Consider the following 16,133-nt stretch of genomic DNA (forward strand, 5'->3'; position numbering starts at 1 on the left):
TCAGATATCTTCCAGGCACCTTAGGCTGGGCAAGCCATATCCTGGACTGAGACGCACACTTTTGTTGTGACCCCTCTCCTGGAGGTGGCACTCTTCTCTGGAGCAGAAGTCTTGTAAACCCAGATCACTACACTTCCCTACCTCCCACCTAGTGGTGGCTGCTGAGTTTCTCACTGGACAAATGTCACCTCTTTTTTTTTTTTTTGTACAAACTGTGTTCTGAGAAGTTCATGAGATCCTGGTCTAACAAGATCTTGTGTGGGGGTGGAGGGTTCTATTAGAGAGGACTGCTTCCTGGGAAGATTGGTGGCCTACCCTTCAGGATCTACTCTCTATGGCTTCCCTGCAACCAAATGCCCTTGACTCAGAGTCATACCCTGTGTCTTAAAAGGACCATCTTGGTTTACATAAATAGGGACTTTCCCCTAAGCATCTCTCCTCACCTGCTTATGCCACTCCTCACTGGTCACTTTAATCTCCAGGCCCTTCTACACTTGGAAGGTTCTGGTTCCCCAGAAGACTTGGGTCCTGGACATGCAGGACAATGGTGGCCAGTTGGGCAGTGGAGTTTTGTTGCTTTGTATTGCTTTACCCCCCACAGATTTGTCACCATTCTTTCCCTGGGTGACAGAGATGCAAAGGATTACTCAAAGCCCATCTCTTCTGAGCAGTGAGAGGCCCCAAAGTGGTTAACTCCCTTGGAAACACTCAAGCAAGAGGCATCCCTTCCTTGGGAAATTAACCCCGAATTGGGGTTCTCTTCCTGCATATATTTTCCAGACTAGGAAGTTACAGGAAGAGAACACAGGTGGGGTCATAGTTTAACAATATAGGCTGGTAACTTTCAGTGAAACAAGCCAGATGACATTCCAGTGGGCAATTAAGTTGTCATATCAACACAAGCTTGATCTTAGCAAACATTCCTTTTCCCTCCAGCAATTTTCCAGTATCTACACATATCATTCAGTAACCTGTCTGTCCTTGAGCCAGCAACCTCGCTGTGCCACAAGTGTTTGTCTTACAAAAGAGACTTTGTAGCCTAAGGAAAATTTTCAGTCTTCTGCAAGGTGAATATTTGAAACTGCAAGGCTTTGGAAAACCAGGCCCTGTGAAGTACATTTGCTTTAAGAATATTCCACAGAGTTTCCACCTACAGAGTGGATGTGCTCAGGCTGGACTTCACTGCACAGTGATTACATCAGGCATGGTGGGGTGCAGAAGTCCTGTCTGCCTCTCACCATGAGTTAAACATGGACTTGGGTCCAAGAACTGAGCCTGTCTAATTGGATCTTTCTAGAATGGGAATCTGTGCTCTGAGGACACCTGGACCTCAGTGTGACTAAAATGGCCCTCAAGCTCTTTACCTGAATCTGACCTTGTCAGTATCCCCTTCTTCAGCCAGCAGGACCAGCATCTAATCACTCAATGGAGAAAGAAGTCCAGATTTTATCTCCATCATCTCCCTTATCCTCACTGCCCACACCTGTATAGTCACCAATTCTGCCCTAAAAAGCTTTTTTACATACATAAATTTCTCATTTTGGCTACTGTCATTGGAGGTTGGGACAATACCAACTTCCAAATCACCTTGCATCTAATTCTTTTTTTTTTTTGTCAGCTGGCCAGTGGAAGGATCAAACCTTGGACCTCGATATCATCAACAAAGTGCTGTAACCAACTAAGCTAACTAGACAGCACCTTACATTAATTCTTAACCCTAACCTCTGACACCTAATATTTAACCCCTAACCCTTTCCCTAACACACCATAATCCTCAACTCAGTAAACTAAGCCTAAGCCCTAAACCATAAACACAACCTATCATCATAATCCTTAACTCCTAACAGGTTTACATATTACCTATTACTAAACCCTAGCACGTCACTACAATTCCAACTCTAACCCCTAAATACAACCATTTCCCCTAAAATGAAACCCAACCCTAACACTAAATGTAAACCTTGAAGTCTAATAATAAGGCTTAACCCTAACCTCTCAATCTAACCCAACAGCAAGCCTATCATTAACCACTAACACTAACTCTAGTACTTAACCCTACCCCAATTGTAACATTAATCTCTAACCCCAATCTACTTAACCCCTAACCACGAATCCTAACCCTGCTCCCTAAAACCAACCATAACTTTTAATCCTAACCACACCCCCTAATCCTATCTCCAACCCCTCTCCCTAATTCAACCCAAACCCAAACCTCACCATCAGCACCAACCCCAACCCTCACTCTACCTGGGTGGTGTTGGGCTCTGGAAGTGTCATTGGTTTCCTCTCTTCCCAAGGCTAGCCTGGTGTTTTCCACACACGAGTCTCCTGTTGGTCCCGCCCTCCTGTGTTCTTTCCCACCGACCTTCTGTCCTTCACCTTCACAGAACCCGTTCACGCTGCATTCTTTCTGCTCTGGCCCCAGAGCACCCCTGGTCCTGACATGAGTACCTGCTTGTTCACTCGGGGAGGTCTGTACTCCTCTGCCACCTCCTTGGGTTCACTTTTATTCCTGTTATTATCACCAACATGGCCATTGCCATTGCTAAAATTGTCACTGTTGTAATTATTACCATTTTCGTTTTTGTCATTGTCGACCAATTATTGAACAAAGCCTTGTGGTCAGGTTATCCTGGGTTCTAAAACTGAGTGGACACCCATTTCAGTGAATCCCTCCCAAAAGTTTAACGAAAGTGAGCTGTGGTCTTGGTCCTTCAAGCTGATGTGACTTAGGATCTGGGAACAGACTCCCTAATTAAGGAGTTAGGATTTACAGCTAGCAAATGAGTAGGAAGCACAAAGAAGACAGCTGGGCAGGACGGGATGTAACCTAAGTGATGAGGAGGACATAAAACATTCGCTAAGCTCCAGGGACAGGGGACTTATCTTGACACACATCCTTGAGGTGTCTTCACAGGACAAAATCCAGAACTTTCTCAGCCCTTGGAACGTGTGAGGAGGTGAACTTCAAGAACAGACTGATAGGAGCCTGGTAAGTGATAAAGGAAACTAAAAGTTGTGTCTTTTTTTGTGGAGATCTTGCTTCTTTGTGCTCGGAGATGCAGCCACTCAGAACAGTCAGCTGGTGACTCACGCAGCCCCTTCCCCAACCCCCAACACATTATTTAAATCTCCCTGCCTGTAAGTGTTCCCAGAGATCAGGATGTTTCTGAGCTTTAGCCACCTGGACTCCATTACTTGGCCTTGTAATTAAAGCTTAATTTCCCTCAGTGTAACTCATGCCACTGTTTCGGCTTTAGCTGCACATCACGTGAAGTGACATAAGCATGGTTCTATTACTCTTGCAGCTCACAGCTGGCCACGTCTCAGCCCTGTGACAAGTTAGCTCATGCCAAGACCTCTTGGAATGTTGGTGCCCTCTATGACATGGGGTCAGTGACTCTGTTCACATGGAGGAAGTTGGGCATCCAAGATGCCCTGACTATGTGGCCCCATCTTGTCCCACCCCAGAGAGCAGAGGCCTGCTGTGTAGGGACAGTCCAGGCAGACACGCTGGAGAAGCTGCTGGGGCATCAAGTGTGGCCACCTTGGCAGTGACCCCTTCCACACCCCCACCTTCCTGTGCTCCTGCTGAGCCCTCACCTCCACCCACCATGTGCTGGGCCTCCTGCTGTGTGAACACCGCTTCTCTATGGCACAGAGGTGACCTGGCTCCAACTAGCTGTGGCTTAAGAATGTCACTGCACCCGAGCTGTTTGCACCTCCAAAAAGTGGGTGCCAAAGGGACAAGACCAAGAAGGTCATTGCAGGGACCAGATGGAATGAGCCATGGAAAGTGCCTGCCCAGTGTCTGCCCCTGTGGAAAGGACTGGAAGGGCTGTTCATGTTAACTATTTCACTCTCCCCATGAAGCAGCCCCTGCTTCAGCTCTCACCAGCCCCTATGTTTGGTTAGCACTGGTTCTGAATTTGTGACAGGTTTGGGATGCCATCCAGAGGTCACTGGGGGTCAGCACCAACTCTCCATCCAGGGTGTCAGCTGGACCAGAACATGGAAGGTGACTCTCTGCCCCCAGCTCCCCTGCCTCCAGGTGCAGGTGACCATCGCCAGCTCAACATGCCCAATGTGAGCCTGCAGTGCTGTTCCCTCCTCCTCCTTGCCTCCGTGCAGCCCAGGGGAATGCACAGGCAGAGCTGGATGGGCAGGGGGTCTGCGGAGGGTGCATGTGAGCATGTGACAGTGGACAGGGCTGAGTCACACAGAGGAGCCTCCAGAAGCAGGCAGACTGGACCCTGGGGGCTCAGATGTTCTGGCCTTCACCTGAGGGGTTGCTGGGAGGGCCTAAAAACCCAGGTCTTGCCACAAACACCTGGCTCCTGGCCACTGGCAGGCTTCCTACAGGACACAGGGACCAACGTGCTCCCACCTGGGCACTTTTCAGTGGATCCAGAGTCCCTGTCCTTGGTGGGTCTCACCCAAGAACAGGGAATCAGGAATTGTCCATGGGTGGCAGGACCCCAACAGATGCTAAACAGAGGAGCCATCCCTGCGGACGCTGAGGCCATGAGGCCCAACAGGGGGCATGTCCCAGCTCACAGTGGTGAGAAACAGCTTTATTTCTCGGGGGCCCTGAAGCAGGTCAGCTGCCTTTTGTCCACTCCTTTTAGGGTGCCCCATCCTCTGGCAGGTGATAAAGGGACACGGTGCCACAGGAGCTCACAGCCAGCACTGCCACAATCCCTGCCAGGTCTGTGGACACTGACCAGGGCCTCCTGCACCAGGCCTGGTTCCCTGGGGTGCCAATGTGGGACACGCTATGGGGCCCAGCCCTCTGTCACCTTCTGATGGCACCAGCTCAGTAGGGAAGAGGGCACCGAGCTGGGGTCCTCCAGTCTGCAGATGACTCCGAGCATTTGAGTCCAGGGCAGGAAGGTGGCAGGGAGTGACACAGAGGGGCTGGGGCCTCAACAATGCTGCGGGAAGCCCCTTCCCATGGGGCATCTCCCGGAGGGATGGTCGGAAGTGTGACTCTGCCATCCTGCCAAGGGGCTGCCACTAGCAGGGGCCCGGGCAACCTCAGGTGTGTCACGGGTGCGGCGCCCGCCTTCCAGGGTTGTGCACCGGCTGCTGCCACCTGCTGGGCACAGACACTGTGGCCTCCTGTGTGGCCTCCAGGGTGGCTGCGCAGCATGCACAGCTCTGCACAAGGATGCAGAGACGCTTGGGGGACGGCAGGTCACAGCGCAGGCCACCGCGACAGTGCCACTGGCATCCTCCTGCCCTGGGGCAACCAAGAAGCGCTTCTTCCTCCTGTAGGTGGTGCCAGGCCAGCGGAAGGGGTGGAAGGGGGCCGCATAGCCACCACAGCTCCTGCTTCCTGCCTGGTCATGCTGCTGTGGGCATCGGTCCTTCTGAGCGGCTGATGGAGCTCAGCAACATCCAGGCCTCTGAGTGGAGGGACCGTCACTCATGCAGGACACTGGGACATGCACCCTCAGCTCCGACACCATGGACCGGCAGCCTCCCTTTTGCTGATGACCTTGGCATGACATGACAGCTTGGTGAGTGGCCACACCTGCTACCCCACCCCATCAGCAGGGCCCCACAGGGACACAGCAGTCATCGTCCATGTCCAGGGTGTCCCAGATGTCATTCAGTCAGTGGAGTGAGAAGTACACATGCAGGTGAACAAGTCCTCTGCTGCAGAGTCCCTGTGGAGTGACATGAGGCTGTGGCAGGAGTGGCAGGAGCCACCCCTGTGCACCCCATCCTCGCTGAAGCTCCAGGTGAGATACTGAGAGGCTCTGGAACGATGTGAATGGGGCCACCTTAGACCCCAGCCCTGGTGGAGCTGCCAGATGATGCAGCCCCTTGAGGGACCCCAGCTGAGCCCCACCCAAATTGCTGACCACAGGATGACAAGCAAATGAGATGGCTTTGGGGTGGCTTGTGACAGCAGAGATGACTAGTATGGACAGTGGCCCCCTCTTGCACCACCTGGGGTTTGGCTTCTGGCTGAGCTGGGGGCTCTAATGCATTGTCACCATCATCCTGCTTTCTAAATTGTGCGCCTCCTTCCCTTTGTCACTAACACCAGTGAGCTCAGCTCTGCCTAGTGGGTGGCAGGCTGCAGGCCCCGCTATGAGGGCCGCCCCTTCCTCTCGCAAGCCCCCTCCCCTGGGTCCATCCCAACAACCCCACTAATGGGCACTAAACACAAGAGCTTATGAAACCAGCCCAATGATGGCGCAGCTCTGCCTGCCCTGCACAAGTGGGTGGGGAGGAGGTGGCCCTGCCCGAGCGTCTGAGGCAGGGGCAGGCGGTGACACAGAGGGTGAAGAGGAGCCATTAGGGACAAGGGACACATGAGGTAAAGAGGTTCGTGACCGCTGCCATCTGTGCCCCTCACGACAGCCAGCACCCTGCAGGCGTCGTGAGCGCTGCTTTCCCAGGGGACGGCGCTGCGGCCACGCTGAGGCAGGTTCTGTCGGGCTGATGACGATTCCTGACGGGAACAGCAGCGTCCTCCGCGGGCACCCGGGCCACCTCCACCAGGAAGGCCTCCGGCTCCTTCAGCCCTAGGGAAGCTGATGCTGAGCCCGCGCCCCCGCCACCTGCAGCGCTGCGGGATCTGTGGGGACAGCCCAGGAGGAGCGGCCCTGGCTGTCCTTCTCCAGCAGCGATGGCGTCTCTGCAGCCATGTTCTCTGGGGCTCACCCCGAGCCAGCCCCGAGCACTGGATGTGCCTGTGACCGGCTCTGGGTGGCGTCGGGCGTCTGTGGTCCTTTCCACGCGGACGCATCCTACGTCCTGCAGGCTCATGGGAGCAGCCACTGTCGCCTGCGCCTGTGCCCAGCCCTTCCTTCCCGCTGTGCCTGGGCACCATCCACCCACCGAGGCTGAGGTGGACTGGGGACTGGGGACCGGGGACTGGGGTGGGCCAAGGGTGGGCTGAGGAAATGGCAGAAGGACCAGAACTGGGTTCTGGACACAGTAGGATCTGGAGACGGTGGTGAGGCCCAGAGAGGGTGATGGCGGCGTCAAGTGTTGGTGGCCTCTGGAGGGGACAGTGGGAACGTAGTGGGATGGTGCAGTGACATTAGCGTGAGTCCACAGGTGGGGGCTGGAGAAGGGGCGACTCAGGCTGTCCTTCCGATGAATACTTTGTCAGAAGACGGGGCACTGCTGGAAGGCCAGGTGTGTGCTATGAAAGCTGGTTCCAGAAGCTTCACAACCAGGGTGGTCAAGTCCAAGATGGCGGAGGGGATGGAAGTGTGCCGTGAGGTCCCATTCCAGCTCTGCCATGAAGGAGCCTGTTAGTAGTTTATATGAGACTCAGTTGACCCATCTGTAACATGAACATACTAGCAATACTAGGAAATGCCCGAAATTCCTAGAGAAGTGACTGTGCAGTGCGTGCAGACTGAGAGTTGCCATGTGGCAGCTGTATCTGTGGGTGTCGGTTTCTCTCCAGCAGTGGTTTCTGTTTTCCTCCTCTAGCTTATATCAGCTTAGCACCCCTGATCTGACATGGTGGTCACATCCTCTCAGCTGTGATGTGTTATTCCACCATCCCAGACCACACCCTGAAGACTCCTCCATTGAGTTACACTTTCTAGGCCCTTGTCTATCCCTCAACCAACTCACATCTCCCTTCTAAAAGTTAGTCTGAGTGTCCCAATATCACCCAGTCTTTGAACACATCACAGCTGAGAGGATGTGACTGCATGTTGAACTTCTCTCTGTGTAATGGAGATGCAAAAATGATTACTCAAAGCAACATGAATGCAATGAGAAGCCCAAAGGGACTGCACCTCAGCAACTCCTCTGTTAGAAGGAGAAAGTGGATACAGCCCTGATTCAAAGTTAGCTTCTGTTTTTATTGTAAAGGCAAGTAAGCTTCATCAGAAAAGTCAGTTCATTCAATCATTTCAAAAGAACACAAAGACATGAGCAATGTGACTAAAGCTATGTATGGCTAAGTATAGCTTAAGCAGTAGAAACTAGTAACATCATTTAAATTAACAATCTGACATTCCAAAGTACAATTTGTGAAAAGCTAAGTTGATCAAAGTATGATCATTATCTAGTCTAAAATTACCCAAACCTCTCCTTAAATGATTTAAGCAAAAGTTACATTCTTATGACTAAATCTACATATAATGGTCTCTAAAGTTTCCACCAACAAGCAGCTTGCTGTGAATAAACATTTTTTTCACATTTTTTCCTACAGCAATTCTTTCAACATCTTTTAACAACAATCAGTATGTAAAATAATCAAAGTACATAATCCCATCCCTAAACAGTTATTAGGGTTGATTAGATGGGCTGTTCCCCACTAACTATGGGCTTTTATCACCTAGCCAAGGACTTTTGTCCCATACGTGCATTAACTAAAAACCTTATACTAAAAATCAAATAAGAATGAAGATTTTTAAACCTCTGCAACTACATTGCTCCCTAGCACACTCCCATTACTTCACTCTACCTTCATTTTTTCCAAAATTGGAGCTCTCTCAAACCTAGTCTGGCACCACATTTTGTATCTAGAAATATGCTGATGCTTCCTCTGTCCTGATAGTTATTCCTGGTGGTTCGGGAAGGGTTTGCAGGGTCTTTCGGCTATGTAGGAAACATAAATGAATGAATGAATGAATGAATGAATAAATAAATAAATAAATAATAGTTGGAAGAGTGAGTTGCCCAGGGTCACATGATTTGCAGATGTCAGGCATCCTGATTTTTGACTAGTGTTATCTGCTTTTACACAATTAAGTCAAAACTCATGTTTGGTTTTGAGACCAAATTGAGAAACTGCAGTCAACTTAGAACAAATGTTGTTTAACAAAACTTTGCCTTGAATGTTATGATTTTTCCCCAGTGCATTCTGTGGAATGTATGAGTTCATGGGGTTAATAATGCAAGCTTTTTCTCACTTAATGTCAGTAATCTGTTCTTGAAAACCATAAGTTCTATAGCAAATTATTAGAAGTTTATTTCTGACACACTCCAGCAGGAGCCATGGGACCCCGAACCCAGGTCAGTCCCTACTGCCCAGAGAGGCCCAAGAACTGCTGGACATACATGCCCTCAAATAAGCCATGCCAGAACAGGAAGGTGCTGTGGGATCCCTAGCCCAGGCCAGTCTCCACTGCCTAGAAAGGCCTGAGAACCACCAGGCCCACACACCCTGAGTCAGTTGTGCAAAAACAGGCAGGCACCACATGCCATGGAACACCCACCCCTGACCACTCTTGGGCTCCCAGAGAGGCCTGAGAGCCACCAGGCCCACATGCCACAAGCCAGCTGAGCTGGCTGTGCTGAACAGGCAGGCACCATAGGAACCCCAGCCCAAGAATTGGCTACTCTATGCAGCCCAGAATTGGCAGTCCCTTCAGGATCCCGGCCAGACATCAGGGTGGAATGTGAGGACTGTGATACCCCCTGCTACAATGACTAAACACCAAAGGAAAGATACCAAAAATATGAAAAATCAAGAAAATACGTCACCACCAAAGGAAAGTAATAACTCTCAAGCTCTCAATCCTATACAACAGGAAGTTTAGAAATGACTGATGAGGAATTTCAAGCAACACTTCTAAGGAAACTAAATGATGTTCAAGAAAACTCAGTTAGAAAACACAATGAAGTAAGAAAAAGTATACAAGACCTGAAAGAAGAAACGTACAAAGAAATCAATGCCTTGAAAAAGAATGTGGCAGAGCTTGTGGAGCTGAAGGATTTAGTCAATGAAATAAAAAACACATCAAAGAGTCTAACAAGCAGGATAGAACAAGCAGAAGAGAGAATTTCTGATTTCAAAGATTAACTGTTTGAATTAACACAAGCAGACCAAAAAAAAAGAACTTTAAAAATCTAAGCGGGATAACAGACCATCTTAAGTGCTCAAATATCAGAATCATGGGTATTCCAGAAGGGGAGAGAAAAGGAAATGGCATTGAAAACATATTCAATAAAATAAGAGCATAAAACTTCCCAGGTATAGGGAAAGTCACAGATCTTCAGATTCAGGAGTCTCAAAGATCCCCAAACATATTCAACCCAAAATTGTCCTCTCCAAGACATGTTACAGTCACACTGGGAAAACTCAAGACCAAGAGAGAATCTTAAAAGCTGCAAGAGAGAAGCATCAAGTGACCTATAAAGGAGCCCAAATCAGACTAACATAAGACATTTCATCACAAACCCTGAAAGCCAGAAAAGAATGGGGTGAATATTCAAAATATTCCAAAAATATCAAAATACTAAAGGACAAAAACTGCCAGCCAAGAATACTTTCCCCAGCAAGGCTGTCTGTAATTAAGGACAAACAGTATGTTTCTCAGACAAACAGAAACTGTGGGATTTCAGTACCACACGACCTGCCTTCCAAGGAATTCTCAAGGGAGTACTGGGTTTGGTATCTGAAAAACAACCATCACTGCCATGAATACTCAAGTAAGAACAAAACCCACCAGTAAAACAAAAATGGTAACAATAAAGAGAAAAAATAGTTTATTTACCACCCTAAGAAACCAACAAACACAGAAGACAAATGAAAAATCAGAAAGAAAGGAAGAAGAGATACTTAAGACATCTAAAGAAAAATCAATAAAATGCTAGGAGTAAGTCAACACCTTTCAATAATAACTCTAAATGTAAAAGGATTAAATACCCCACTCAAAAGACACAGAGTGACTGTCTGGGTTAAAAAGATGCATCCAACAATATGCTGCCTTCAGGAAACTCACCTCACCTGTAAGGACACACGTAGACTAAGAGTGAAAGAATGGAAAAAGATATACCATGCAAATAGAAATGAAAAACAAGACAGAATTGCTATTCTTAAAACAGATAACGTAGGCTTTAAATCAAAAACCCTAAAAAGAGATAAAGAAGGCCACTATATAATGATAAAAAGATCTATCCATCAAGAAGACATAACAATCATAAGTATATACACACCCAACATCAGAGTAGCCAGGTTTATAAAGCAAACACTATTAGACATAAAGGATGAGACAGACACTAATATCATAATAGCAGGAAACCTGTTGTGTTTCAGTAGAAACACAACATCTAATCAACACTTTAGACCAATTAGACTTGGCAGATATCTACAGAACATTCTATCCAACAACCTCAAAATAGTCATTCTGCTCATCAGCACATGGAACATTCTCCAGGATAGACCACATGTTCGGTTACAAATCAAGTCCCAACAAATTTTTTAAAAATTGGAATTATTCCATGTATTTTTTCAGATCACAATGAATTAAAATCAGAAATCAATGACAAATGAAACTCTAGAAACTATACAAACACATGGAAATTAAACAACACTCTACTTAATGACATATGGGTTCATGAAGAAATTAAACAGGAAATCCAAAAATGTATTGAAACTAACCAAAATAATGACACATCATAACAAAACCTGTGATTTACTGCAAAAGCAGTACTAAGAAGGAAATTTATCACATGAGATGCTTAATTTATCACATGAATGGAAAGTTGGCAAGGAAACAACCTAACACTTCACCTTAAAGATCTTGAAAAACAAGAACAATCCAAACCCAAACTTAGTAGATAGAAAGAAATAATAATATCAGAGCAGAACTAAATGAAATAGAAATCTGAAAAACAATACAAAGATCACCAAAACAAGAATTTGGTTTTTTGAAAAGATAAATACAATTGACGAACCTTTAGCAAGGCTAACTAAGAAAAGAAGAGAGAAGACCCAAATAACAAAAATTAGAAATGAAAAACATGATATTATATCTGATACCTCAGAAATACAATGAATCATTAGAGATGACTATCAACAACTATATGCCAACAAATTTGAAAATCTGGAAGAAATAGATATTTCTGCACACATACAAACTACAAAAACTGAGCCAAGAAGACACAGAAAATATGAACAGACCAATAACAATAAAAGATATTGAAGCTGTTATCAGAAGGCTCCCAACAAAGAAAAGACCAGAACTAGATGGGTTCACTGCAGAGTTCTACCAAACCTTCAAAGAGGAATTGATATGAATTCTCTACAAATTATTCCAAAAGATTGAAACAGAGGACATTCTCCCAAACTCATTCTATGAGGCAAACCTCACCCTTATACCAAAACCAGACAAAGATAATCAAAAATAGAAAACTGCAGGCCAATATCCTTGATGAATATAGATGAAAAAATCCTCGGTAAAATACTAGCTAACAGAATACAGCAAAACTTACACAAAATTATACACCACGATCAAGTGGGATTCATCCCAAGGATTCAAGGTTGGTTCAACATATGCAAATCAATAAATGTGATACATCACATCCATAAAATCAAAGACAAAAACCATATGATCATCTCCATAGATGCTGTAAAAGCATTTGACAAAATTCAACATTCACTCATGATAAAGACTCTCTACAAGTTAGATATAGATGGAAAGTATCTCAACACAGATAAAGATGGAAAGTACCTTAAGAACAGGAACTAGACAAGGATGCCCACTCTTACCACTCTTATTCAACATAGTGTTGGAAGTACTAGCCAGAGCAATCAGAGAAGAGAAAGGAAATAAAGGGCATCCAGATTGGAGAACATAAAGTCAAACTGTCCCTGTTTGAGGATGATATGATCCTACATATTGAACAGCCTAAGGCCTTTACAAAAAAAACTCTTAGAGTTGATAAATGATCTCAGCAAAGTTGCAGCATACAAAATCAACACACAAAAATCAGTAGCATTTCTATACTCCAACAGTGAACATGCTGAAAAAGAAATCAAGAAAGCTAACTTGTTTACAATAGTCACGAAAAAAATAAAATACCTAGGAATAAAGTTAACTAAGGATGTGAAAAATCTCAGCAAAGAGAACTACAAACCACTGCTGAGAGAAATTAAAGAAGACACAAAAAGATGGAAAGATATTCCATGCTCTTGGATTGGAAGAATTAACATTGTGAAAATGTCCATATTACTCAAAGTGATCTACAGATTCAATGCAATCCCCATCAAAATTCCAGTGACATTTTTCTCTGAGTTGGAAAAAACTATCAAGACATTTATATGGAATAACAAAAGACCAAGCATAGCCAAAACAATCCTGAACAAATAATAATAAAATAATAATAATAATAATAATAATAATAATAATAATAATAATAAGCTGGAAGCATAACACTAGCTGACTTTAAAGTATACTACAAAGCTATAATCACAAAAACAGCATGGTATGGCATCAAAACAGACACACAGATCAATGGAATAGAATAGAGAACTGAGAAATTTTGTGGATGACTAATAGCCAAACAATTGTTTGAGAAAACTCCATACTGTTTTCCATAGTGGTTGTACAAATTTACAGTCTCACCAACAGCGTAAGTGTGTTCCCTTCTCTCCACACCCTCTCCAGCATTTGTTATTCACTGTCTCTTTGATTATGGCCAGTCTAACTGAGGTGAGGTGGTATATCAATGCAGTTTTAATTTGCATTTCCCTGATGACTATTGATGTTGAGCATTTTTTCATGTACCTGTTGGCCATTTGTATGTCTTCCTTTGAAAAATGTCTATTCTGCTTCTTTGCCCATTATTAAACTGGGTTATTATTATTTTTTTACCATATCATTGCTTGAGTTTCTTGTATATTATGGATAAAACAACTACAGATAGATCTTCCATAAGATCCAGCAATCCCATTTCTGGGTATATATGCAGAGGAATGGAAACCATCATGTCAAAGGGATATCTGCACTTCCATGTTGATCACAGCTCTGTTTACAATAGCCAAGACATGGAACCAACCTAAATGTCCATTGATGGGTGATTGGATATGGTAACTGTGGTATATATACACCATGGAATTCTACTCTGCCATAAAAAGGAATGAAATTCTCCCATGAGCAACAACTTGGATGAGCCTGGAGAAACTTATGTTGAGTGAAAAAAGCAAAGCACAGTGGGGTAAATATAACATGTACTCACTCATATGTGGGAGCTAAGAGAGAAATAATGAAGGAAAGAAAGACCACAGTAGTGCATTGGACTTGCAGAAGGAGAGAACATTCCTTGGGCTACAAATTGGAGTGGGTCAGGAAAGGGGGAGGGAGAGGAAGGTTGGGGATAATTGGATGGGGACATGGGGTACAAATGCAATTTGTGGCAATGTGTATGCTACCAGTATGAATCTAGCCCTCACATCATGAGCACATTGCGTGACAATCTGCTCTGTATCTCATTAATATTCATAACCAATAAAAAAATCCAAAAAATTGAGAACGATAAATGCTAGCAAGGTTATGGAGAAAAAGGAACTCTCATGCACTGTTGGTGGGACTGCAAAGAGGTACAGCCTTTATGGAAAATGGTATGGAGTTTCCTCAAACAATTACTGATATATCTACCATATGACTCAGCTACTCCACTGCCGGGAATATACTCAGAGGAATGGAAATCATCATGCCAAGGGGATAGATACCTTTACTCCCATGTTTATTGCAGCTCTATTTACAATAGTCAAGAGTTGGAACCATCCCAGATGTCAATCATCAGATGATTGGGTAAGGAAACTGTTATTTATCTGCACAACGGAATACTACTCTGCTATAAAAAAGAATGAAATATTACCATTTGCAACAACAAGGATGGGCTTAGAGGAAATTATATTAAGTGAAACAAGTCAGGTACAGAAAGAGAAATACCACATTCTCACTTATTTGTGGAAGCTAAAAATAAGTAAGTATACAAAGAAATAAATGGTGTGGGGGGGAAGAAGACAAAACAATCATAACAATTCCTTGAACTTGTTAAGACAAGTGAACAGATATGATGTTGTTGTGGGGGATGGGAGAGAGGGAGGGGGAAAGAAGAATGGGTAAAAGGACACAAAAATCAACTACAATGTATATTGAGAAGTTAAAATTTAAAATAAATAATTAATCAAATAAAATTACAATTTATACAAAAAAGTTTATTTCCAATATTTAAAATGAGAACATTAGACTGAATCACATTGTTACTCCTACTTACTTCCTTAAAATATAAATAAAATAATACTATGCTCACATATAAGTAAGAGATGTATGATGTTCATTTAAAGCATAGTCTTAATGATCTCAAGATACTTTCTTTGTGTGACTCCCGTGACCTGCCTTAGTGCTAACACATCCCTGACATCCATCTTGTCAATGTTTACTATGCTTATGAAAACCTCTATGTGTGATTGTGAAGCTCTACTGGTTGTAATTGGCACATAGTTAATTCTCTCCCCCTACTCACCAATACATTAAAAACATATTGAATTCTGGGAAATTAGAGCTAATAGCATTTGATGTATATCAAATCAGTGAAAACTTCCTGGTTTTAAAAACAACCATTTTATTTGTTCATGATTCTATGAGTCAGCCTTCCGGGCTTGGCTCAGCTGGGCAGTACCTATGCTGGTGTCACCTTGGAGCACAAATGAGGCTGCAGTCTTCTGGTGCCATGACTAAGAGGACTTCACTCACAGTATGGTGGTTTGTGCTGGTTCTTGGATGGACCTTGTAAATCCAACAGGCAAGTACCAAGCTTCTTCCCAAGACGACAGTATTCCAAGAAGGAAAACTCTGTTTGGGCAAATACTTTTCAAACCTATGTTTGTGTTTCATTTACTGTCATCCCATTGGCCAAATTAAGTGCAATGGTAAAGCCCGTGGTCATTTGGGGAGGGAAATTCATGAAGACGTGGACACGGGAAAGTGTGTCATTGGGAACCACTACTGGAAAAGTGTGCTACAATAGATATATATTAAGTACATTGTTTTGAAACTTTGTGTTCTGGGAGAGGTGCTGTGGCAATTGGCTGTTTATCAGCTAAAGTGGGTGGGATCTATGGAGTAATGAGTGGGACTGCAAACCTCTGGGAAAAGCACTGGAGCAGTCTTCATCTTTTTGACTGGAGTGACCACTCTTAGCGAAGGTTGCTGGGGCTGCAGCTGGGACCTCAGAATCTCTGCAGATGCACTGGTGTGTTCTGCTCAATTGGAATGGATGAACCGGGGTGGGCTTGCTGGTGCTGCATCCAGGAGCTGTGCTCATAAGAGAGGTGGTGAGATTTTTTGAATTGCTTCAGCTTAAATGTGCAACACTTGAGGAATTGCTGGGGTCACAACCAGGACTTTGGACTT

Source organism: Cynocephalus volans, chromosome 17, assembly GCF_027409185.1.
Source record: "Cynocephalus volans isolate mCynVol1 chromosome 17, mCynVol1.pri, whole genome shotgun sequence".
In the NCBI taxonomy this organism is placed as follows: domain Eukaryota; kingdom Metazoa; phylum Chordata; class Mammalia; order Dermoptera; family Cynocephalidae; genus Cynocephalus; species Cynocephalus volans.